This window comes from Lathyrus oleraceus, chromosome 5 (genome assembly GCF_024323335.1).
Source record: "Lathyrus oleraceus cultivar Zhongwan6 chromosome 5, CAAS_Psat_ZW6_1.0, whole genome shotgun sequence".
Taxonomy (NCBI): Eukaryota; Viridiplantae; Streptophyta; class Magnoliopsida; order Fabales; family Fabaceae; genus Lathyrus; species Lathyrus oleraceus.
This window is the reverse complement of record NC_066583.1, coordinates 628,971,542-628,996,362: the sequence shown is the minus strand read 5'-3', so window position 1 is coordinate 628,996,362 and position 24,821 is coordinate 628,971,542. Positions and strand designations below refer to the sequence as shown.

General features: G+C 36.5%; 1 non-coding gene across 1 annotated transcript; it reads right to left on the bottom strand.

The window, feature by feature from the left end:
• Window positions 1-1,428: 1,428 nt before the first annotated feature.
• LOC127088656 (small nucleolar RNA R71) lies at window positions 1,429-1,535 on the bottom strand. The gene has a single exon (XR_007790483.1). It is a non-coding gene; the product is annotated as a small nucleolar RNA R71 (small nucleolar RNA).
• Between the last annotated feature and the right edge of the window lie 23,286 nt (window positions 1,536-24,821).

Below are 24,821 nucleotides of genomic sequence, written 5' to 3'. Positions count from 1 at the left end.
TTATATAAAACTAGGTTTTGCGAGCATTGAATTGGTTTGCGAGCATTGAACAGAAAACAGTTTGGGAGCCATTGAAGGAGGAGAAACCAGAGAGAGAGACGGAGGAGCGATTGAACATTGAATTTGAGTGATTGAATTTTTAATTATTTTCTTTTCCTTTGATTTTTCACTTTGTTTATATTTATGGTTTTAGTATAATTATAAAATGAAAAATTAAGTTAACAGAGCGACGAGAGTTAAGCATTTCTAGGGTGAGGACGAGAGTTAAGCATTTGAATTTAATTGTATAACCTAAGTCAACAGAGCGAGAGTTTGAGACAAGGGTGTTTAAACGATTAGTACTTTTCTTAAAAAGAGTTTCTACGGATCCTATTGTTTTTAAAAAGTGGTTTTTGACTTAACTAATAAGTGACAGCTACGTTAATATAAAATCATAGTTTATTCAACAGAGCGAGAGTTTGAGATAAGACTTTTAATCAATAGTGTCAATTGAAAGGATTTATTTTAAAACCAAGAAACCAACGAAGAATTGATCCCCTAATTACGACGAACTACATACTGATATCCGCTTAATTGATATTTAATTTAGATCTCATTTTTAGTTTTAGTTTTTCCCCCAAACAATCAAAGTATTACCTGCCTTAGCTTTACGAAGTAACCTTAGAAAACGGTATATGGATTCATAAGTCCCTGTGGGATCGATATCTTTTAAAACTACGCGATAGAACTGTGCACTTGCAGTTTGTACCTCAAATTCGACTCATAAAGTCGCGATCAAGTTTTTGGCGCCGTTGCCGGGGATTTTTATTTAACTCGATATCGTAACTCTTCTGTTACGCTGTAGAGACTAAGGCTTTTCTTTTTCTTTTCTTTCTATCGTTGATTTGTATGCCACATACTCGCTCACAAGGCGAACAGTACTACTTATGAATCAACGATATCGAACTATATCTCTGAGTCTTACGACGAATTCGGGAATATCGTGCTGCAAACAATCTACCTCCTAGTGAAATTCCTGATTTCAAAAATCTTTTTCCTTCTATACCCGAGATGGCAGAACCAGCTCGTGCTCTTCGAGATTACGCCGCTCCATCGCAAGATGAGCCGCATTCGAGTATTGCTCCACCCGCAATCGAAGCAAACAACTTCGAACTTAAACCTTCACTGTTGCAGGCAGTGCAACAGAACCAATTCTCTGGAAATCCTACCGAGGATCCAAACCTTCATTTATTCGTATTTGTCCAATACGCTGATACTGTTAAAGCTAATGGTGTCACTTCAGAGGCAATTCGACTTCGTCTTTTTCCTTTCTCGTTAAGAGATAGCGCTAGAAGATGGGTTCAATCTCTTCCTTCCAACTCAGTCACCACATGGAACGAGTTGAAGAAAGTATTTCTTGCCCGATATTTTCCGCCAAGCAAAACAGCTATGTTAAGAGCCCAGATAAATGGATTTAAACAGAAAGATAACGAGTCTCTTTTCGAAGCATGGGAAAGATACAAAGACATGATGAGACTTTGTCCACACCATGGTTTAGAAGACTGGTTAGTAATTCATACATTCTATAATGGTCTCTTGTACAACACGAGGTTAACAATAGACGCCGCCGTAGGTGGTGCACTAATGAACAAACCTTATGCTGATGCTTACCAGCTTATCGAAAGCATGGCCCAAAACCACTATCAGTGGGGAACCGAACGAACAGCGGTGGAAAAACCTCAAACGAAAACTGGCATGTACGAGATAAGTAACCTTGACCATGTTAATGCAAAAGTGGATGCTCTGGTCCAGAAAATTGAAAGTTTAAATGTATCACCTCCAGCCACCGTGGTAGCCATAACTCAGAATTGCGAAGTTTGTGGAATCCAAGGTCACACTGCTGCAGATTGTCAACTCCTAACAGGAATCCAAGCGGAGCAAGTAAACTATGCTCAAGGAAGCCCCTACTCGCATACCTATAACTCAAATTGGAAGAATCATCCCAATTTTTCATATAAGAGTAATAATGCTTTATACACACCTGGACAATCTCCAAATCAAGCCCCAGCTATACCTCCGGGATGTCTAAAGCCGAACCCATCTACCCCTAACAATAACGCCCCTAGGAAATCCAACTTGGAAATCATGATGGAAAACTTTATAGCTTCTCAACAACAAACCAATAAAGATTTCTTAAACCAGAATGTACACACTGGCGAACAAATTAAGCAACTAGCAAGTAAAGTAGATGCCCTGGCTACCTATAACAAAATGCTGGAAACACAAATATCACAAGTAGCTCAACAACAAGCGCCTACTGCTGCCCCAAATGGTACATTTCCTGGACAGCCCCAACCTAACCCGAGAAGCCACGCTCACGCAATCATACTAAGAAGTGGAACGGAAGTGGAAGGACCGTCTGATCCAAGGATAGAAAACCAAAACTCTAAAAAGTCAACTGAGGAAGAAAATAAACCTAAGGAAAAGGAAAAGAGTAATAAGGAAACCGTAGAAAAGAAGGAACCTTACGTACCTCCACCACCTTATAAACCACCTATCCCTTACCCTCAAAGGCTTATTAAAACCAAAGATGCGGGCCAATTTAAAAAATTTGTTGACCTACTGAAACAATTAAACGTCACAATTCCGTTTACAGAAGCCATTACGCAGATGCCCTCATATGCTAAGTTCTTAAAAGAAATTCTTTCTAATAAAAGGAAACTTGAAGATAGCGAAACCGTTACACTCACTGCTGAATGTAGCGCTATAATCCAGAATATGCCTCCTAAACTCAAAGACCCAGGTAGTTTCTCTATACCCTGTCACATAGGAAAATTTGTCATCGACAAAGCCTTATGCGATTTAGGAGCCGGTATTAGTGTTATGCCTTTATCCATATGCAAGAGACTGGAAATGGGAGAATTAAGACCAACTAAAATGTCTGTGCAACTAGCAGATCGTTCTGTTAAATATCCTGTAGGAATTCTTGAAAACGTTCCCGTGCGCATAGGTCAATTCTACATTCCAACTGATTTTATAATTATGGACATTAGAGAAGATGAAATTACACCCATTATACTGGGAAGACCATTCTTAGCAACTGCCGGTGCAATCATAGACGTAAAACGAGGACGACTCACTTTCGAAGTAGGAGAAGAGAAAATTGAGTTCATTCTTTCCCAATTTTTGAAAGCACCTGCAATAGAAGATACATGTTACTTCATGGATATCATCGATGAGTGCATAAAAGAAACGGAAAAAGACAAATCATCTGACTATCTTGTAGAAGACAAACTTAACCAATGTTTGGCAATAACACCGGACCCTACGCAATGCCTTAAGAAACCAACCCTAGATCTGAAAACACTTCCCAAAAATCTGAGATATGAATTCCTAGACTTAGAACTTGAATGACCAGTGATAGTTAATGCAGACCTAGGAAGACTCGAAACCGAAAAACTCCTGCATATCTTAAGAAAATATCCAACCGCTCTAGGATACAACATCACCGATCTTAAAGGAATAAGTCCTTCTATTTGTATGCACCGCATCATGTTAGAAGAAGACTGTAAAACTTCTAGGGAACACCAGAGGAGACTAAATCCGATCCTGAGTGAGGTAGTGAAGAAGGAAATAACCAAGTTATTAGAGGCAGGTATCATATATCCTATATCTGATAGCAAATGGGTTAGTCCTGTACACGTAGTACCAAAGAAAGGAGGTGTAACCGTCATTGAAAACGAAAAAGAAGAAACTATAACCAAACGAATCGAATCGGGATGGAGAATGTGCATTGACTATAGGAAACTAAACAAAGCAACCCGAAAAGATCATTTCCCTTTACCATTCATTGACCAGATGTTAGAACGATTGGCAAAACATTCTCATTTCTGCTATCTAGACGGTTACTCAGGCTTCTTCCAAATACCAATTCATCCTGATGACCAAGAAAAGACAACGTTCACGTGTCCTTTTGCTACCTTCGCTTATAGACGAATGCCGTTTGGCCTGTGTAATGCTCCTGCAACCTTTCAAAGGTGCATGATGGCAATATTCGCCGATTTCCTCGAAAACATCATGGAAGTATTTATGGATGACTTTTCCGTATGTGGACAAAGCTTTGAAGAATGCCTTGAAAACCTAGAAAGAGTTCTAGAGCGATGTGTAAAAGTAAACCTAGTACTTAATTGGGAAAAATGCCACTTTATGGTACAAGAAGGAATTGTTTTAGGACACATTATATCAAATAGAGGAATTGAAGTAGACAAAGCCAAAATAGAGGTAATCGAAAACCTTCAACCTCCGAAAACCGTGAGAGAAGTACGAAGCTTCTTAGGACATGCCGGTTTCTACCGACGATTCATTAAAGACTTTTCTAAAATAACTAAACCTTTAACCAGACTATTGATGAAAGATGCTGAATTCGTATTCGACAATAAATGTTTAGAAGCATTTCAAACGCTTAAGCAAGCATTGATCTCCGCACCCATAATGCAGACACCAGATTGGAACGAACCATTCGAAATAATGTGTGATGCTAGTGATTACGCTGTAGGTGCTGTTTTAGGACAACAAAAGGATAAAAAGCTTCACGTAATATATTACGCAAGTAGAACTCTAGATGAAGCACAAATGAATTACGCCACGACCGAGAAGGAACTTCTAGCGGTAGTATTTGCGCTAGATAAATTTCGTTCTTACTTGGTCGGAGCCAAAATAATCATTTACATTGACCACGCTGCTATCAAATACCTCTTAACAAAAAAGGATGCTAAACCTAGACTCCTAAGATGGATCCTGTTGCTACAAGAGTTCGATTTGGAAATCAAAGACAAGAAAGGAACTGAAAACATAGTAGCAAATCACCTCTCTAGACTTGAGAACCTTGAACCGGAAAGAACATCAATTAACGATGATTTCTCGTACGATAAACTTATAGCTACTTTGGAAGAAAATAACGCTGATAAGCAGGTAGAAACCACCTTAGCTATATCTGTTACACCATGGTACGCTGATCTCGTCAATTATTTAGCTGCCGGAATAGTTCCACCTACTTTATCCTACCAGCAAAAGAAACGATTCTTCTATGACATAAAACACTATTATTGGGATGACCCCTTACTCTTTAAAAGAGGCCCCGATGGTATTTTCCGTCGGTGTATACCCGAAGAAGAGGTAGAAAATATAATCCAACACTGTCACTCCGCTCCTTATGGTGGACATGCAAGTACATCCAAGACCTACTCTAAAATCCTACAAGCCAGTTTTTATTGGCCAAATATATGGAAGGATGTGCATGCGGCTATTAAGAAATGTGATAGATGTCAACGCACAGGAAACATATCTAGACGTGACGAGATTCCACAAAAGGGCGTTTTGGAAGTAGAGATTTTCGACGTGTGGGGAATAGACTTCATGGGACCTTTTCCATCCTCTTTCGGTAACAAATACATACTCGTAGCGGTTGACTACGTTTCAAAATGGATTGAAGCTATAGCTTCTCCAACAAACGACACCCGAGTAGTAGCTAGACTCTTTAAGAATATAATATTTCCGAGATTTGGTGTCCCAAGAATAGTGGTCAGTGATGGTGGATCGCATTTCATATCCAAGGTACTCGAAAAACTGCTGTTTAAGTATGGCGTAAGGCATAGAGTAGCGACACCTTACCACCCTCAAACCAGAGGGCAAGTGGAAGTGTCTAACAGAGAGATTAAACAAATATTAGAAAAAACAGTCGCCACTTCAAGGAAAGACTGGTCATTAAAATTACCAGAAGCTTTATGGGCTTATCGAACTGCTTACAAAACTCCCATAGGGACGACCCCATTTAAGCTTATTTATGGAAAATCATGCCACCTCCCGGTAGAATTAGAGCATAAAGCCTATTGGGCTATTAAAAATCTAAATTTGAACTATAAGGCCGACGGTGAAAAGAGAATCCTTGATATAAGCGAATTAGAGGAACTCAGAAGAGACGCTTACGAAAATGCCAGAATCTACAAAGAAAGAACAAAACAATGGCATGACAAGCGCATATCAAGGAAAATCTTCAAACAAGGCGATACAGTCCTTTTATTTAACTCTAGGCTGAAGTTATTCCCGGGAAAACTACGATCTAGATGGTCAGGTCCTTTCCAAATCACCAAAGTTTTTCCCAGTGGAGCGGTGGAAATTAAAGGCAAATCTATGGAACCGTTTACCGTAAACGGGCAACGTCTAAAACATTATCACTATGCAGAAAACAATGAAGATTTGCAAGTCTTTCACTTAGACGAAATGCCTTCAGAATTTATAGATTATAATTGATAGTTTTTGTGTCGAGCTTACGACATTAAACAAAGCGCTTAGTGGGAGACAACCCACAAATTTTTATTTATTTATTTTATTTCTTTTAAATTTTGTTTAGTATTCAGTTTTGATTTATTTTGATTTCTTAAAAACTTTTCTCTTCTTCTTTCGGCATTTGGCCAAATCCTGGCTATAACTCATGTTTTTCTTTTCTCTAGCTAACACTAACCTGATGGGACAAATTGACCGTATGGGTATCAAATTCAGAGGGATGGCTCAAAAACAAAGATTTGAGGAACTAGCCACGAGAGAGATGCTACCTAGCCTGTATGCTGATGACTGGGCAATGACTGCCCTTGGAATAAGACAAAGTGTCCTGTATCTGCTGAGTCAGATTGGGTGGGAAACCTCTCCTATCCGTAGACATTTCGTCACCTACCGGAGACTAACTCTAGAATTCCTTAGCTCCCTGATCTATCTACCCAGCCATGGGAAAGGAATAAGCAGAGGTTTTATCCAGTTCAGAATGTTCAACATGGAGTACCAGTTTAATATTCGAGACTTTACCAACCTTTTAGGTTTCCCTACCTCCCTTGATACATTCACAGTGAGCCAAGAAGAACTTTTTGAATATAGAGAACTTGAACACTTTTGGGGAAGCTTGACTGGAAATGACGATCCCGAGGAACATGAGTTTCTCTCTGGAAACATACATAACCCGGCCTTTCGTTATTTCCATAAGACCCTAACCCACACCTTATTTGGGAAGAAGCCAAACAGTACCACAGTTTCACGTGATGAACTCTTCATCATATTTTGTGCTTCCCAGAACCGTCCAGTAAACGGTGCAACTTTTATGCTAGCAAATTTAGACCACCTTATCCAAGATGAACGAGCACCAATTCGAATAGGCGGTTTGATAACTATGATTGGTAATGCTATCGGATTACGTCAGCCTATGCTTGACTTAAGCCCTTTTTGTGGCATCACTATTATGAGTATACCCTTCATCTTCAACACTATGTTTATAGCAAACCTAGGGTCTGACGAGTTTGAGCTTATAATCAATAACCAAGTCCTTTGCCTATTCACCATGCCCAATCCCAGGACTAGTGTTCATAACCGCAATAACTGGCTCTACGATCTGAACATAACACCCTCTCCTGCTAGATCCACTGAATCCATCCAGGATTATGAGATTTGTGATGACCAGATTCCGTATGCCGAATCTGACCCTCAGATACCATCTGGCTATTATGATATTGACCCTCCTCCTCAACCTATTCAGACCGAAGAATCGACAATACCCGACCTTAGACATCATATGCCCGGAACTGATTATAACACCGCCATTGAAGCTTTGATGTCAGAACAAGATGCCCTCAGAGAAGAGTTCGCTGACATGAGACACGAAGTTCTAGGATGCATGAACAGTATGACAAATCAGTTTCACGAGTTGCTAAACCGTGTTAACTCTTTTGCTCCTCTGGCCAGAGATCGTGCAGATGGATAGAAGTTGTTTTTCTTAGTTATTTGATTTTAGTTAGATTATTCATTAATGTTATTTCAAATTATGTTCGTATTTGTTTTTTTTTTGCAATCTTTTGTTTTCCTTTTTCCAATGCTACATTATGATTATTTTATGAAGTTATTGATTTATTTTACTTTATTATGAATTATGCAATATATATCAAAAATGCTCTCTACTGTTGCTACCTACATAACTTATTAAGATATATATATATATATATATATATATATATATATATATATATATATATATATATATATATATTATGGAAAGTAGAATAACATGCAAGGCAATTTAAAATATCACAATAGCAGAATAAAATAATCTGAAGCAAAGCAAAACAAAATAATAAAAAAAATTACCAAAATCATTATGAAGAACGCTAGCAGAAACCATGCCAGAATGACTGTGTGACGAGCGTCACACAATCTATCACGGACGTCACACAAAGTGCTTGTGACGCCCGTCATGCCCCTGTAACGAGCGTAACGCCTTCTGAACATGTTAACGTTACAAAGCCGTTGGAGACGACCGTTACACCTATTAAACTTTTTACCTTCCCCATTTATTCACATTTACCCACATTTATTTACTTTTCAACCACTCCCTTTCCAACTTCAATTTTTTTCCCTATAAATACACACCATACCTTCCTTCCTACATCACAACTATTCTATACAATCAAATATATTTTCTTTTCTTCCCTAATTTCTTCTTCCAACTCATTCATCAGTATGGCGGGAAATCAAAATTTCGGAAATATCATCCTCCGATCCGAAGATGAAAATTATCAAAGGGAGCAATTCGAACGTTTCCAACAACGAGGCGTCATCTCCACCAGGTATCCTGATCTAACTTGTTTACAAGAATTAGGATTAGTTCAAGGTATAGAATGGATGCTCCGCCTTGCTGATGTAACCTTTTTATGCACGCATAATCAACCTACCTACCCCTCCCTAACCTTAGAATTCTTAAGTTCATACGCATACAACACTCTCGCCGGTGAAGACGAGTACTTAACCGGTACCGCAACCTTCCGTATGTTCAACACCGAATACTCCCTATCCCAAAACCAATTGAGTACCATGCTCCAGTTTCCTGTAGGAGAACGAGTCCACCCAAGAATCCCTCCAAACTCAAACTGGAACACAGTTGCCGCCTTCGACCTCTTTAGGAAAATATCCGGTGTCGATGCCAACAACTGGGAAGAGCTCCTTGTTTCCCATATCCATAACCCAACTATCCGGTACTTTATCCCCATCTTGCAAAACACAGTTTTTGGAAGACCAAACAACAGCAAAGTCAACGCAAAGGAATTATTCTTCCTCCATTGCGTCTTCGAAAGAGATACACAGGTAAACGCTGCCTCCTTCCTATTTCATCATATCCGCACCTTATGTGCTAGAGGCCGACAACCTTTTGTAATTGGTGGATTAATCACCACCATAGCACTTGGCTTAAACCTAGGGGACCGACTCCAAACTTTAGAATCTCTACCTCCCCTATTTATGGATATCAGCTATTGCCGGTCCAGCCGCCTGATTAAGAACAGAGTAGGCGGAAAATATTACCTTATGGTGAATAACCAGGCTGTCCCAAGCGTTGTTCTACCCAACATCGCCCTAACAAATGTCACCAACCCCAACCGCCACCTCTATGATCTGAATGCCCCCGAAGATACCGAGCCTTCACATGCAAACCCGTCTACAGACGAGTTTGAAGACATGGAGCAGGGTGATCATGATCATGCACAACAATCAGTCCCGCTCAACCCTTCCGATAATCCAGCTGGTCCATCCTCACGACGTCGTCGACGAAGAAGGCCTGCAACCAACGACGACATCATAGATGCTATTGATGGTTGTAGCGGTGTATTCGTCGCTATATGATTTATCGATTAAACCATAAGCAAAGCATACAATGATTTTCGAGTCGCCACCGCATTTTTATTTATCCAAAGGACTGGCTAAAAAGCGAACAAAAGCCTAAGAAGTGTTACACGTAGAAAACTAATAAAAGATCAGAGAGTCTGGGTAAGGGGTAAATTACGCAATGGGAAGGTGTTAGGCACCCACTACGTCCTAGGTACTCCTAGGGAGCCCTTTTCACACTTGTTGTACTAAATTGTTATTTGTTATGACATAAGCATTGTGCAAACATGATTGGGATGGTGAGAAAAGAATATACAATTTTATTATTGGGTTTGAACGGATGAACCCGCTGCCTACGTACCTTCCATCAAAGGTAAGGATCAAAATGCCGTAGTTCGGCTAAAAGATTTCCAAAAGGTTGGTGGATTCAATTTTAAACAATAGCACTGAGGCTTTTCATTATCAATGGGAGAAAACTCGACCAAGACCAACATCCACCATGTGAGGATAGCTTCGACGCACTAGAGGGGTTAACCCTGTTTTCAGTACGGAAGTCTTATAGTCGACTCACTAAAGATAAGGTGAGGTTTACATCAACCACAATGATAATTGAAACCTATGGCTAATGTGTGAAAAGATTAACAATGGACAAAGCCAAAACAAGTGAATGGGTGAAGTTAATTGATTGTGATTATGAAAATGGAGTCAAAGTATGATTAAGATTAATTCAAATGAGTATTATGAAATGAAGTTTGAAAAAAGTCAAGGACTTGGGTCCAGGTTTTTAGTTTGGAAAACATGAAGATGTTTGCACAATATCTATGTTAAGTTTGAAATCAAAGTATGAAAAGGTTTAGGACATAATGGGGATGAATGGATGAAGATGGATCGTAAAACTTCTTAGAAGGTTCACCTCTTGAAATCATATAGAAGATGATTCAAGTGTGTCCTTTGGAATAGGCAATGAATAATAATAATGTAAGCAAACAAATGATACCGGATGCCATTCAATGGTCTTACTCCAATCTCACAAACAAAAGCGGATACCGGATACCACTAGATGGATTTACACCAATCTCCTAAAACAAAACTGGATATCAGAGGCCACTCAATGGACTTATACTAATCTCCTAAAACAAAATGAAACTTGGATACCGGATGCCAATCTGTCTGGACTTATACCAATATCCAACATATGATCATAGGAAAGCAAATGCCAACTTGCAGGGACTTACAATTGCATCCTCACATAAACAAACAAAAGCAAAACATGGATGTTAGATGCCAATCTGTCTGGGCTTACTCTCACATACACAGTATGATCCTAGGAAACAAATGCCAACTTGCAGGGACTTACAGTTGTATCCTCACATACAATCAAACAATGCAACATGATCACAGGAGAGCAAATGCCAACTTGCAGGGACTCACAATTGCTTCCTCACAATCAAACAAACAAAACAGAAGCTATGAGTGACCAATGAGGTCTTACACTCTATCCTTCCATATCATAGGAGCAAATGGCCAAAAGAGATGGACTTACAATTGCCCTCAATGGGCAAACAACAATGATAGCATCACAAAAGCAAATGAGATGATCATGCATTAATGGCAATTGATGATGATAAATGCATAGCATACAGGCAAACAAGTGCATATGAAGCAATCAATCAATCAATGAATAGCAAACAGCACACTCTATAGCCAAACAATGGGGGGCTCACACAAGAGGGTTTGACTTTGAAAGTCCACTGTAATAGGTGAAGGTCGCTCTTAACCTTGCCATTGAGAGGCTAAGGTGAAGCAGATGAATAGGAGATGAGGGGTGTGCCTCATTGCTTCTATCTCAGATCAGAGAGAGCATCAAATAATAGAAAGTGGGGGAGTTCAGAAAGATGGAACTCTTTCCCCTTTATTGACTCGATTAGATCTTGGGTTTTTATCTCAATGCTTCAACCATATAATGGGAGCAAAGAGAGGACACACTGAATAGTGGGGAATAGATTTCTTATCCCTACCTTCCACCAATTGCCTCAAATGAGGACTTTTCCTGCTTGGGACAATTTTAAACACACACAGGCATTGCCTCTTAAGGAGGACTTCAGACAGTTTGCCCGGTCAAATAACAGACCGGGACTCCAGACTACATGAAGAAGAAAGGTTTATACCTCAAAGCAAATGCTAAATAGCAAAGCAAGCAAGTTCAAAGAACTTAAGCAACTAAAGTACCTAAAAAAGGCAAACCAATTAGTAAACAGTTCAACAGATAAAATCAAAAGGAAATGAACCAATAGTCAACCACAGAGGGACCAATTGTGCAAGGCACAAAGACTCAAGTTACATGAGTCAACCTACAAAACAAGGGTTAGCACGTGATATATGATCCAACTCAATCAAATATGAATGGTCTTTGAGGCATTGGTGCTTAACCTGAAACAATAGCTCAAATGTAAGCTCAAAAGACCACTAGGACTAGCCTAGGGTCAAAGGTGAAAGAAAAAAGTCAAACAGCAAAGAAAAGTCAACCCAATTCATGTTCAAACATTTAAGAAGCAATCTCAATTGGATTCATAATCAAATCATGCATCATTGTCATTTCATACACAAAAGAATGCAAAGCATGGCAAGAGAAGCATACAAAAAGGTCAACAGCAAGACTTCATTCAAAAGTCAACCCAAACATTTTCAAAAATCATGAAATAAATCACACTCAATCACAATCCATAACATAGCATGCATATTAAATTTCAGCTCAATTGGATCATGGGAAGATAGTCAAATAAAATCAGGAAGTCAACACATTTTCAGATAAGCATAATGAAGGTCAACAAACATGGGTCAACTTCAAAAAATCATATCAAATTGAAAACAGATGAGAAATGAATGAGATTAACACCAATGCAAAGCTCAAGATGTCTAGTTATCACATATGAAATTTCATGGTCATACAATATGATTTGAGAATTTCACAAAGGATATGGCAATGTGTAGCACAAAAAGTCAACAAATGACAAAGCATGGAAGAAAATTCACAATCAAATGGAAAACAGCATGATTAATTCCAAGAAAATTCATACACAAACTAGACATGTGATAGAAGATTCATGTAAAATTTGGGGTCATTTGGATGTAAGGAAGCATGTGAACAAAAATTGTGAAATTGCATGTCATTCATGTAACACCAAATGCAACACATAACTTCAAAAATTTGTAACTCACAAACCACAAATGGGAAATGCATAAACTCTATATGGAAACAAAGGTCAATGTGTCTAGTTTCACCACAAAAAGTTTCAAGCTCATTGGATTCAACATGAGTATTTCACAATTGAAATGGCAAAGGGTGTCAAATATGCATACATGTCAAGAAAATAATTATCGATTAAAATCCAGCCAATGAAAAATTGATTAAAAATCATAATCAAATACTAGACACATTCATGAACATGATGGAAAAATTTTCATGATTTTTGGATGAAAGATGAATGAGAAATTAATTGTTGAAGTTGATGCACAAATTGATGAAACATGAAGCACATAGCATAACAAGATGGTCAAACGTGGGGTCAACGGTGGCAAACTGGTAAATACCCGCCTCACTAATTGAAGCTGTGCGTTTTGGGGATTAAAATGAAATAATTTCATTGGTTGGTGAGTGGAAAAGCCATGCACATGAGAGATGGGGCAGAAAATCTGGGAAAATACCATTGGGGAATTAGGGTTCATGTCCAAAAATCATGATTTCACAATCTTGCCCAAAAATCAAAATTGAATACATGGAAATGATCAGCAAGCCATGGCAAACAAGAATCTACCATTGATTTCCATTAAAACCACACAAAAGTCAAGAATCGAGCAAAAACCTATTCTAACATCAAACTTCAAAACCATATATCTTCATGGATAAGTAATCATTTTTAAAAAGGAAAGCATCATGATACTCAGCATTGAAAGACCTACACTAAACATGTATCGATTTGGAAAATCATGGAGCTCGAAAACTTACCAATTTGGAGGAACAGTGGTGATTCAGTTGGTATTTGGTGACCAATGCTTGAAACAGATGAAATAAAGCTTTCCAAATGTTGATTAGTTGAAGAACTTTGCCTTGTGGATGCTTGCCTTTGCCTAAAATCTAACCTGCCATGGATGATGCAAGGTGGAAAACAGTGATGGAAAGGCTTCTACAAGTGGAGAAATGTGGTTCCAAAGGGTCCACAATGATGCTTATGTGATGAGAAGACAAAGGCCAGGCAAAGTTTGCTTTGAGTGTCTTGGACTGGTTTTGAAAGTGCTAAGAATGAACTTTCAGCATGAATGATTTTTGTGTATGCCAACGTGTTTGATGGGTGTTAATTATGTTCCAAATGACAGCAGAATGGTGAGGAAATGTTGTTTCCATCAAAGCAAGGTTTGGTTCCTTTTTGTGAGTTTGGAAGTTCTTTTTTACTGTTTTTGAAGAGATGCTCAAGTGAGATTTTGAATGAGTGAATTTCAATGGTTTGTGGTTTGTTATGTTATGTTGGTTTGGTGGTTGCAAGGCAGGGTTTGACAGTGTGGCAAATGAAGGTTGCTAGGTTGCTGCAGGGTTTGACAGGGTTTTGGAGTTTGGCCAAAGCAAGGTAAATGGTTGATCTTGGTTGGTCTGCTACTCTTACTTTCCTCAATATGACAGAGAATGGGAATGAGGGAATCTGTTGTTAAGCAAAGCAAGGTTGGTTTGTGACCTGGCTTGTGGCAGGGTTTTGGTGCTCTTTGCTTTAGACAGAAAAAATGCAAATGGCAAGGTGAGGGCAGTTAGGCTTTTGGCTTTTTGCTGCAGTTGGATGGTGGTAGCAGGTTTTGTTCTTTTGTTTGGACAGATAATGCTAAATGCCAAGGTTGAGAATGGAGATGAATGAATGAGATTGGTTTGGAGCTTGTTGGTTATGCTGCTAGTTTCTTATGACAGCAAAAGTAAGGTTTTGAAACTTTGCTGTTCTATGTCTTTTGTGGTTTGGCAAGGTTTGGGCAGAAAAATGCCAAGCAAGGTAAGAGCATGGTTGGAAAATGAGTGAAGGTGTTGTGGTATGCTGCTACTTGTTGGTTCAAAATGCTGAGTGGAATGTGAAACTAATCATGGCTAAGCTTCAGCTCATTGAGTTTTGGGACAGGTTTTGTAAAATGGCAAGGATGAGATTTTGGAGAATGAGTGGAAAGTGTTTGGTCTGTGGCTGCTAGTTTCAAAATGGTGAGAGGATTGTGAAGGCAAGGCAAGTTAGGTTTAGGTGTTTTTGTTTTGGACAGAAGAAATTGGAATGCAAAATGGCAGGGTTAGTCATTTTGTTGCAATGTGTTTCTTTTGAATCAGAATGCATTCCCCCCATTTGCCTTGGCCAGATGGTTTTTTCTGTTGCCCTTGCTGCTACTGTCTTCAAAAGGACAGAAAATACATCCTCCAAAAAATAAACTGCTGTTGGGTCCTGCTTTTGGTGGCAAGGCAATGTCCTTCAATTGTGGTAATTTGACAGTTCCTTCCAACAGTGCCAAGGTGTGATTTTTGCAGCCTCCAGTTCTGTGGTATTGTGCAACCTTATGTATCCAAAATGACAGAAAAATATGCTGCACCAAACTGCTATGCTGTGGTAAAGCATGGTTCATGGATGTGGTTGTTGAAACAATGTCCTTTTGCCAATGTTCAAGTGAGCTAGTATGGCCATATGTACTTGTTGGTTATTTGGCTGCAAAATGTGTGCATAATGACAGAGAAAGGCCTCTAAGAACTCTGTTTTGATGAGTACAAGGCATGGCTCAAATGCAAGTATGGATGGCATGGGGAAATTGTACTTTTATCCAAATTTCAAGCAAGTTGAAGAATGGCTTCATGTACTGCATAATTGAGCTTGCAAACACATTTTAAATGACATTTTTGAGCTGTTCCAATTGGTCAAATGTTAAAAAAGTGTTTATATCAAAAAGTCAACTCTTGGTCAAACTTGCATTTAAATGAGAAAAGTCAAAATATGCCATTTTGATTGGTGAAGTTTTGGCTCATGAAATTTATATTTTTGGAAAGAGGGGATCAAATGTGACTTGTAGGAAAAAACCCCACCAAAATTGGCCAAACGGTTTGGGAGATATGGCCCTTTGAAGTTCAAGATTTTCTGAAATCGATTCGATCATAACTTGCCAACCACACATGGGAATTGAGAGTTCTAGGACTTTTTGGAAATGGGAGAACAAGATATTCAACTTTCATGTTGGGCAAAAATTCATTTGAGGCTTGTATCAAAATGTAAGTTTGAGGATCAAGACTTTCCATTTATGGCAGGTTTCAGTTACAGGCCCAGTTTCCGTTTTGGGAAATTCATGATCTGGCTTCAAATTCTTCCATGATGAGGTTGGACATGATATATGAGGCTTGTATAGACATGAATGAACTCCTTCAAATCAATTCCATCCATCAAATCACTGATTAAATGGCCAGTTGACCAAGTTTGACTTTCTGTTGACTTTTCTAGGGTTTTGCATGATTGGACCACTTCGGATGAATTCCAAACCCTAATCCCTTGAGACTTTGATTTCCAATGATGTCCCAAGTTGTGTGAACTCTTGATTATTGGTCATGGTGCCCAAATTCTGCAAGAATGGCCATCATCCATTGCTTTGACTGACTGTTGACTGTCTTTGACCTAATTGCTGATAATTGCTTCAACTGCAAGCAACAAGGTTAGACTGACAATATTTTTGTACTTTTTGGATGATAAACATATGAAAAGCAATAATATACAAATGCAAAACATGCTTGGTGATCAAGAACCACACACACAAGGCAACCATACCCACTAGGAGGGAAGCAAAGGCATGCAATGATCCTTGAGGCTATGATATGAGATGATATGGGCCATGAGGGATCTTAGGGCCAAAATTGGGGTCTTACAATGGTATGCAAGCACAGAATCTCGAAATGATGCAAATGATGTGCCAAATGCAACAACAACAGGAAGCGAGGACTGCCATAACCGATCAGCGGTTCACTGAGTTGTTCAGCAGATTTGACAACTTAGAAATACGTCAATGATCACCAGGTCCAAGAACAAGAGGCGGCAGGCAGCAATAACTTTAGTTTCTTTTTCTCCTTCTATTTATCTTTTGTTTTCTTTGAAACATTGGGGACAATGTTTCATTTAAGTGTGGGGGGGAAACCTTGTTCTTTCAATCTTCCCTTTTTCAAGTATGTATCTTTCTTTTCATTGTTATTTCCCTTGAAAATATAAAAAAAAAATTCTATTATAATATAGATTTATTTTAAGTTAAGTCCCAAGTGTGAAAAATTCCTATTATCTATTCCCTCAAAATTTTCATGAGCCATAAACAAAAAATTCAACACACTCGGTAAGTATAAAGGTTGCTTATTTTATCGAACTTGAGACAAATCAAAACAAAAATTATTACCATAACAACGCTCTACAAATCCCAACATGTTAGATCAGGATAAGTACCTATTATACCAACCCCTTGAACTTTTAGTTTTATAGTAACCCCGAGTAGTTTATATAAGAAATCAGCACCATCCTAATAGCAAACTACGTGGAGGGCCGATGAATATAAGTGAATGATTCCCAAAGTAACATAAAAAAAATATATATCAGGAAATGCACTAAGTAAGTTAGGTGATCCTTACCAGATCATTTAATCTAAAGGTTGCAGATCATACAAAAGCATAATATGAAAGATCCATTATGAGTTGGTTCAGCAGGTATCTGGTGCTGAACTTGGTAGGGCAGACTACGGTCCGATCCCCCGCAATTCGCAATGGACTAAATAACGAAGTTATCCGACTTATGTACCAGAACTTCTAGCTAAAAGGGGATCAGAATCACTAACCGTTACTCCACTATGTGCGCGAAAAGATAAAGGGCTTAATGTGATTTCGCTAGAACGAAAACGGGTGAAATAAGAGTAAAGGAACTAGGATAGCTATAATAGCGTGACTTGAACTGGTTTGCATAAGGTGGAGTTGTCTGAGATTGTGACGGTGGTTGTTAATGTCGAGATTTAACTCAAGTTACTTCTAAACAAGGTTTACATGCAACCTAGTACGAATTGATGTGTGTTTTGAAATTTCATCTGGCTAAATTCTTAAAACAAGTTCTATACTGTATTTTGCTTGAGGACAAGCAAAGATCTAAGTATGGGGGAGTTTGATAACATGAAATAGTATCACATTCTAGGACTAAATTTAATTAAATTATATTATTATTTACTTAAATTTATTTCATTTTATTCGATATTACGTGGTATTTTCTTTCTATTTATCTCAGGTAGTTTATTTGAAGCACAAGTAAAAAAGGGAAGAAAAGGAGGTGAAAAAGGAATGGAAAGAACCAAAATATCAAAAGCCAAAGCCCAGCCCAAAAGCACAAGCGTTGTGCCTGTGACGAGCGTCACAAAGGCTGTGACGAGTGTCACGCTTTACACACTTGTGTGACGAGCGCCACACATGGTGTGACGGACGTCACACCATTCCCCTATATTTTTGGCACCAGGAACGCAACAGACCACGTTGAAGCTACTTTCACGCTTGACCATTTGCAACGTGATGGCTATGTACACGGAAAACCCTTGGAAGCAGTTACAAAAAGTAGCATTATAAATAGTAGCTTTTTGGAAAAGCTCTAGGTTCCACGCTTCTTCGCCGTTTCCTCTGTTTTGTTCAATTTTCTTTTTCTTCCAGCCGTGCAAGCATACCATTATTTTCTTTACTGTTTTTTGCTTTTAATTGCAGTTTTTATTTTTATTTTCTTTTCCAATTAAGCTTCTAGCAATTACTTAATTTTTAGCACAGTAGTTTCTACACCGGAAACTATTGTGCGCCTTTCTCTAGATCTAACCTTACGTTAGACCCTAGATTTTTATTCCTTCGCTTTTATTTTTCTGCCTGATTGAAGAATTCAAGAACAAATCCAACCGGTCTGTGGTGGAGTGTTCAAGACTGCTATTTAATTACTTAGGTTCTTTAATTATTGTTTGAATTAATATATGCCCTGCTTTATTATTAATTTATATTATTTGCCTGAGATGAATTTGTTTATGCATGATAATTATTTAGATCTGTTTAGCATGTCTGGCTAATTTATTTAGGTATCGGTATGTAGAGTAAGCGGAATGAAGGAATCAAAAACTAAGTTGGTTTAATCACATTTAAAAATAAAATCACTTTTTTATGGTCTCAATTTACAGGTTTAATAACAAGGTTTTTGTACGAAAGTAAAAGGCATAAAGAAGTTAAAATCAATAGAACGAGAGTTTGAGTTTTTAACTGGATAGTGTAAATTGGACATTAATTCTAGATCAGGGAGAAAGCAATTTTTAGAGTTAATTAAATTCTAATCATTTTCAAAAAGTATTTTTAAAGATTGAATGTGAGGACGAGAGTTAAGCATTTGAATTTAATTGTATAACCTAAGTCAACAGAGCGAGAGTTTGAGACAAGGATGTTTAAACGATTAGTACTTTTCTTAAAAAGAGTTTCTACGGATCCTATTGTTTTCAAAAAGTGGTTTTTGACTTAACTAATAAGTGACAGCTACGTTAATATAAAATCATAGTTTATTCAACAGAGCGAGAGTTTGAGATAAGACTTTTAATCAATAGTGTCAACTGAAAGAATTTATTTTAAAACCAAGAAACCAACGAAGAATTGATCCCCTAATTACGACGAACTACAAACCGATATCCGCTTAATTGATATTTAACTTAGATCTCATTTTTAGTTTTAGCTTTTCCCCCAAACAATCAAAGTATTACCTGCCTTAGCTTTACGAAGTAACCTTAGAAAACGGTATATCGATTCATAAGTCCCTGTGGGATCGATATCTTTTAAAACTACGCGATAGAACTGGGCACTTGTAGTTTGTACCCCAAATTCGACTCATAAAGTCGCGATCAAAAACCACCCATACCTTCTTCTTCTTTTTACATAGAGCGTCTTCTTACATAGAGAGTTTGAGGCTATTGATTCCATTGATTTTAGAAGTTTAAATAATAATAGGAAATTTATAACAATTCATCAATCAATCAATCAATGTAGTTGAAATGAAGTAAATATCATTGCAACAACCTCAGAACCTATATACTAAATAATAAATATATAGGTCTGAAAAAAAGACATTCTAAGATATTCCACTTTATAAGTCTGCAACCACGGTAACCAAGATATTCCTCTCTTTGTCTGCAACAAAACATATAATGTTATCAGGTTGGGGACTTAAGTCTAACTTCTAGCCTACATCAAAAAAACATACCTTTCAGTTTCAATACACAATTCAAAAGAAAAATAGCCAAATTCCAACTCAGATCAAATTGTGTTCACTTCATAAGTAAATGTGAATCATCAACTATAAAACTAGGTTTACCTCATGCTCAGGTTAATGCTAGCCACCGATAGAAAAAGAAACTGATTTAGGATAGTAACGGTTGAGTAATCACTGATATAAAACTAGGTTTTGCGAGCATTGAATTGGTTTGCAAGCATTGAACAGAAAACAGTTTGGGGGCGATTGAATCGATTGGGATTTGGATTGGTGTTGAGGGAGAGGGTGGTATGGTTCGACGATGGAGGTGGAGAAACCGGAGAGAGAGACTGAGGAGTGATTGAACATTGAATTTGATTGATTGGTTTTGAATTATTTTCTTTTCCTTTGGTTTTTCACTTTGTTTATATTTATGGTTTCAGTATAATTATAACATGAAAAATTAAGTTAAAGGTGGTATGAATAATATTAATTGTAAAATATAGTTATATAATTAATATTATATTAATAATTGAAAGAGTTTGATTATTTAAAAAAGTTCAATTTAAAAAAGTAAAGAAAAAGAGAACAAATCATACCTTCTTATAGAGAAAACTAAAGAAAAAGAAAACCACCCATACCTTCTTCTTCTTTTTACATAGAGCGTCTTCTTACATAGAGAGTTTGAGGCTATTGATTCCATTGATTTTAGAAGTTTAAATAATAATAGGAAATTTATAACAATTCATCAATCAATCAATCAAGGTAGTTGAAATGAAATAAATATCATTGCAACAACCTCAGAACCTATATACTATATAATAAATATATAGGTCTGAAAAAAGATATTCCAAGATATCCCACTTTATATGTCTGCAACCACGGTAACCAAGATATTCCTCTCTTTGTCTGCAACAAAACATATAATGTTATCAGCTTGGGGACTGAAAAGTCTAACTTCTAGCCTACATCATAAAACATACCTTTCAGTTTCAATACACAATTCAAAAGAAAAATAGTCAAATTCCAACTCAGATCAAATTTGGTTCACTTCATAAGTAAATGTGAATCATCAACTATAAGACTAGGTTTACCTCATACTCAGGTTAATGCTAGCCACCGATAGAAAAAGAAATTGATTTAGGATAGTAACGGTTGAGTAATCACTGATATAAAACTAGGTTTTGCGAGCATTGAATTAGTTTGCGAGCATTGAACAGAAAACAGTTTGGGGGCGATTGAATCTATTGGGATTTGGATTGGTGTTGGGGGAGAGGGTGGTCTGGTTCGACGATGGAGGTGGAGAAACCGGAGAGAGAGACGGAGGAGCGATTGAACATTGAATTTGATTGATTGGTTTTTAATTATTTTCCTTTCCTTTGGTTTTTCACTTTGTTTATATTTATGGTTTCAGTATAATTATAAAATGAAAAATTAAGTTAAAAGTGGTATGAATAATATCAATTGTAAAATATAGTTATATAATTAATATTATATTAAAAATTGAAAGAGTTTGATTATTTAAAAAAGGTCAATTTAAAAAAGTAAAGAAAAAGAGAACAAATCATACCTTTTTATAGAGAAAACTAAAGAAAAAGAAAACCACCCATACCTTCTTCTTCTTTTTACGTAGAGCGTCTTCTTACATAGAGAGTTTGAGGTTATTGATTCCATTGATTTTAGATGTTTAAATAATAATAGGAAATTTATAACAATTCATCAATCAATCAAGGTAGTTGAAATTAAATAAATATCATTGCAACAACCTCAGAACCTATATACTATATAATAAATATATAGGTTTGAAAAAAAGATATTCCACTTTATATGTCTGCAACCAGGGTAACCAAGATATTCCTCTCCTTGTCTGCAATAAAACATATAATGTTATCAGCTTGGGGACTGAAGTCTAACTTCTAGCCTACATCACAAAACATACCTTTCAGTTTCAATACACAATTCAAAAGAAAAATAGTCAAATTCCAACTCAGATCAAATTTTGTTCATTTCATAGGTAAATGTGAATCATCAACTATAAAACTAGGTTTAACTCAATGCTCAGGTTAATGCTAGCCACCGATAGAAAAAGAAATTGATTTAGGATAGTAACGATTGAGTAATCACTAATATAAAACTAGGTTTTGCGAGCATGTAATTGGTTTGCGAGCATTGAACAGAAAACGGTTTGGGGGCGATTAAATCGATTGAGATTTGGATTGGTGTTGGGGGAGAGGGTGGTCTGGTTCGACTATGGAGGTGGAGAAACCGGAGAGAGAGACGGAGGAGCGATTGAACATTGAATTTGATTGATTGGTGTTTAATTATTTTCTTTTCCTTTGGTTTTTCACTTTGTTTATATTTATGGTTTTAGTATAATTATAAAATGAAAAATTAAGTTAAAGGTGGTATGAATAATATTAATTGTAAAATATAGTTATATGATTAATATTATATTAAAAATTGAAAGAGTTTGATTATTTAAAAAAGTTCAATTTAAAAAAATAAAGAAAAAGAGAACAAATCATAAATTCTTATAGAGAAAACTAAAGAAAAAGAAAACAACCCATACCTTCTTCTTCTTTTTACATAGAGCGTCTTCTTACATAGAGAGTTTGAGGCTATTGATTCCATTGATTTTAGATGTTTAAATAATATTAGGAAATTTAGAACAATTCATCAATCAAAAAAGGTAGTTGAAATGAAATAAATATCATTGCAACAACCTCAGAACCTATATACTATATAATAAATATATAGGTCTGAAAAAAAGATATTCCAAGATATTCCACTTTATATGTCTGCAACCACGGTAACCAAGATATTCCTCTCTTTGTCTACAACAAAACATATAATGTTATCAGCTTGGGGACTGAAGTCTAACTTCTAGCCTACATCACAAAACATACCTTTCAATTTCAATATACAATTCAAAAGAAAAATAGTCAAATTCCAACTCAGATCAAATTTTGTTCACTTCATAAGTAAATGCGAATCAACAACTATAAATCTAGGTTTACCTCATTCTCAGGTTAATGCTAGCCACCGATAGAAAAAGAAATTGATTTAGGATAGTAACGATGGAGTAATCACCGATATAAAACTAGGTTTTGCGAGCATTGAATTGGTTTGCGAGCATTGAACAGAAAACAGTTTGGGGATGATTGAATCGATTGGGATTTGGATTGGTATTGGGGGAGAGGGTGGTCTGGTTCGACGATGGAGGTGGAGAAATCGGAGAGAGAGAGAGAGAGAGACAAAGGAGCCATTGAACATTGAATTTGATTGATTGATTTTTAATTATTTTCTTTTCCTTTGGTTTTTCACCTTGTTTATATTTATGGTTTCAGTATAATTATAAAATGAAAAATTAAGTTAAAGGAGGCATGAATAATATTAATTGTAAAATATAGTTATATAATTAATATTATATTAAAAATTGAAAGAGTTTGATTATTTTAAAAAGTTCAATTTAAAAAAGTAAAGAAAAAGAGAACAAATTATATCTTCTTATAGAGAAAACTAAAGAAAAAGAAAACCACTCATACCTTCTTCTTCTTTTTACATAGAGCGTCTTCTTACATAGAGAGTTTGAGGCTATTGATTCCATTGATTTTAGATGTTTAAATAATAATAGGAAATTTATAACAATTCATCAATCAATCAAGGTAGTTGAAATGAAATAAATATCATTGCAACAACCTCAGAACCTATATACTATATAATAAATATATAAGTTTGAAAAAAAGATATTCTAAGATATTCCACTTTATATGTCTGCAACCATGGTAACCAAGATATTCCTCTCTTTGTCTGCAACAACACATGTAATGTTATGAGCTTGGGGACTGAAGTCTAACTTGTAGCCTACATCACAAAACATACCTTTCAGTTTCAATACACAATTCAAAAGAAAAATAGTCAAATTCCAACTCAGATCAAATTTTGTTCACTTCGTAAGTAAATGTGAATCATCAACTATAAAACTAGGTTTACCTCATGCTCGGGTTGATGCTAGCCACCGATAGAAAAAGAAATTGATTTAGGATAGTAACGATTGAGTAATCACTGATATAAAACTAAGTTTTGTGAGCATTGAATTGGTTTGCGAGCATTGAACAGAAAATAGTTTGGGGGCGATTGAATCGATTGGGATTTGGATTGGTGATGGGGGAGAGGGTGGTCTGGTTCGACTATGGAGGTGGAGAAACCAGAGAGAGAGACGGAGGAGCGATTGAACATTGAATTTGATTGGTTGGTTTTTAATTATTTTCTTTTCCTTTGGTTTTTCACTTTGTTTATATTTATGGTTTCAGTATAATTATAAAATGAAAAATTAAGTTAAAGGTGGTATGAATAATATTAATTGTAAAATATAGTTATATAATTAATATTATATTAAAAATTGAAAGAGTTTGATTATTTTAAAAAGTTCAATTTAAAAAAGTAAAGAAAAAGAGAACAAATCATACCTTCTTATAGAGAAAACTAAAGAAAAAGAAAACCACCCATACTTTATTCATCTTTTTACATAGAGCGTCTTCTTACATAGAGAGTTTGAGGCTATTGATTCTATTGATTTTAAATGTTTAAATAATAATAGGAAATTTATAACAATTCATCAATCAATCAAGGTAGTTGAAATGAAATAAATATCATTGCAACAACCTCAGAACCTATATACCCTATAATAAATATATAGGTCTGAAAAAAAGATATTCCAAGATATTCCACTTTATATGTCTGCAACCCCCGGTAACCAAGATATTCCTCTCTTTGTCTGCAACAAAACATATAATGTTAATAGCTTAGGGACTGAAGTCTAACTTCTAGCCTACATCACAAAACATACCTTTCAGTTTCAATACACAATTCAAA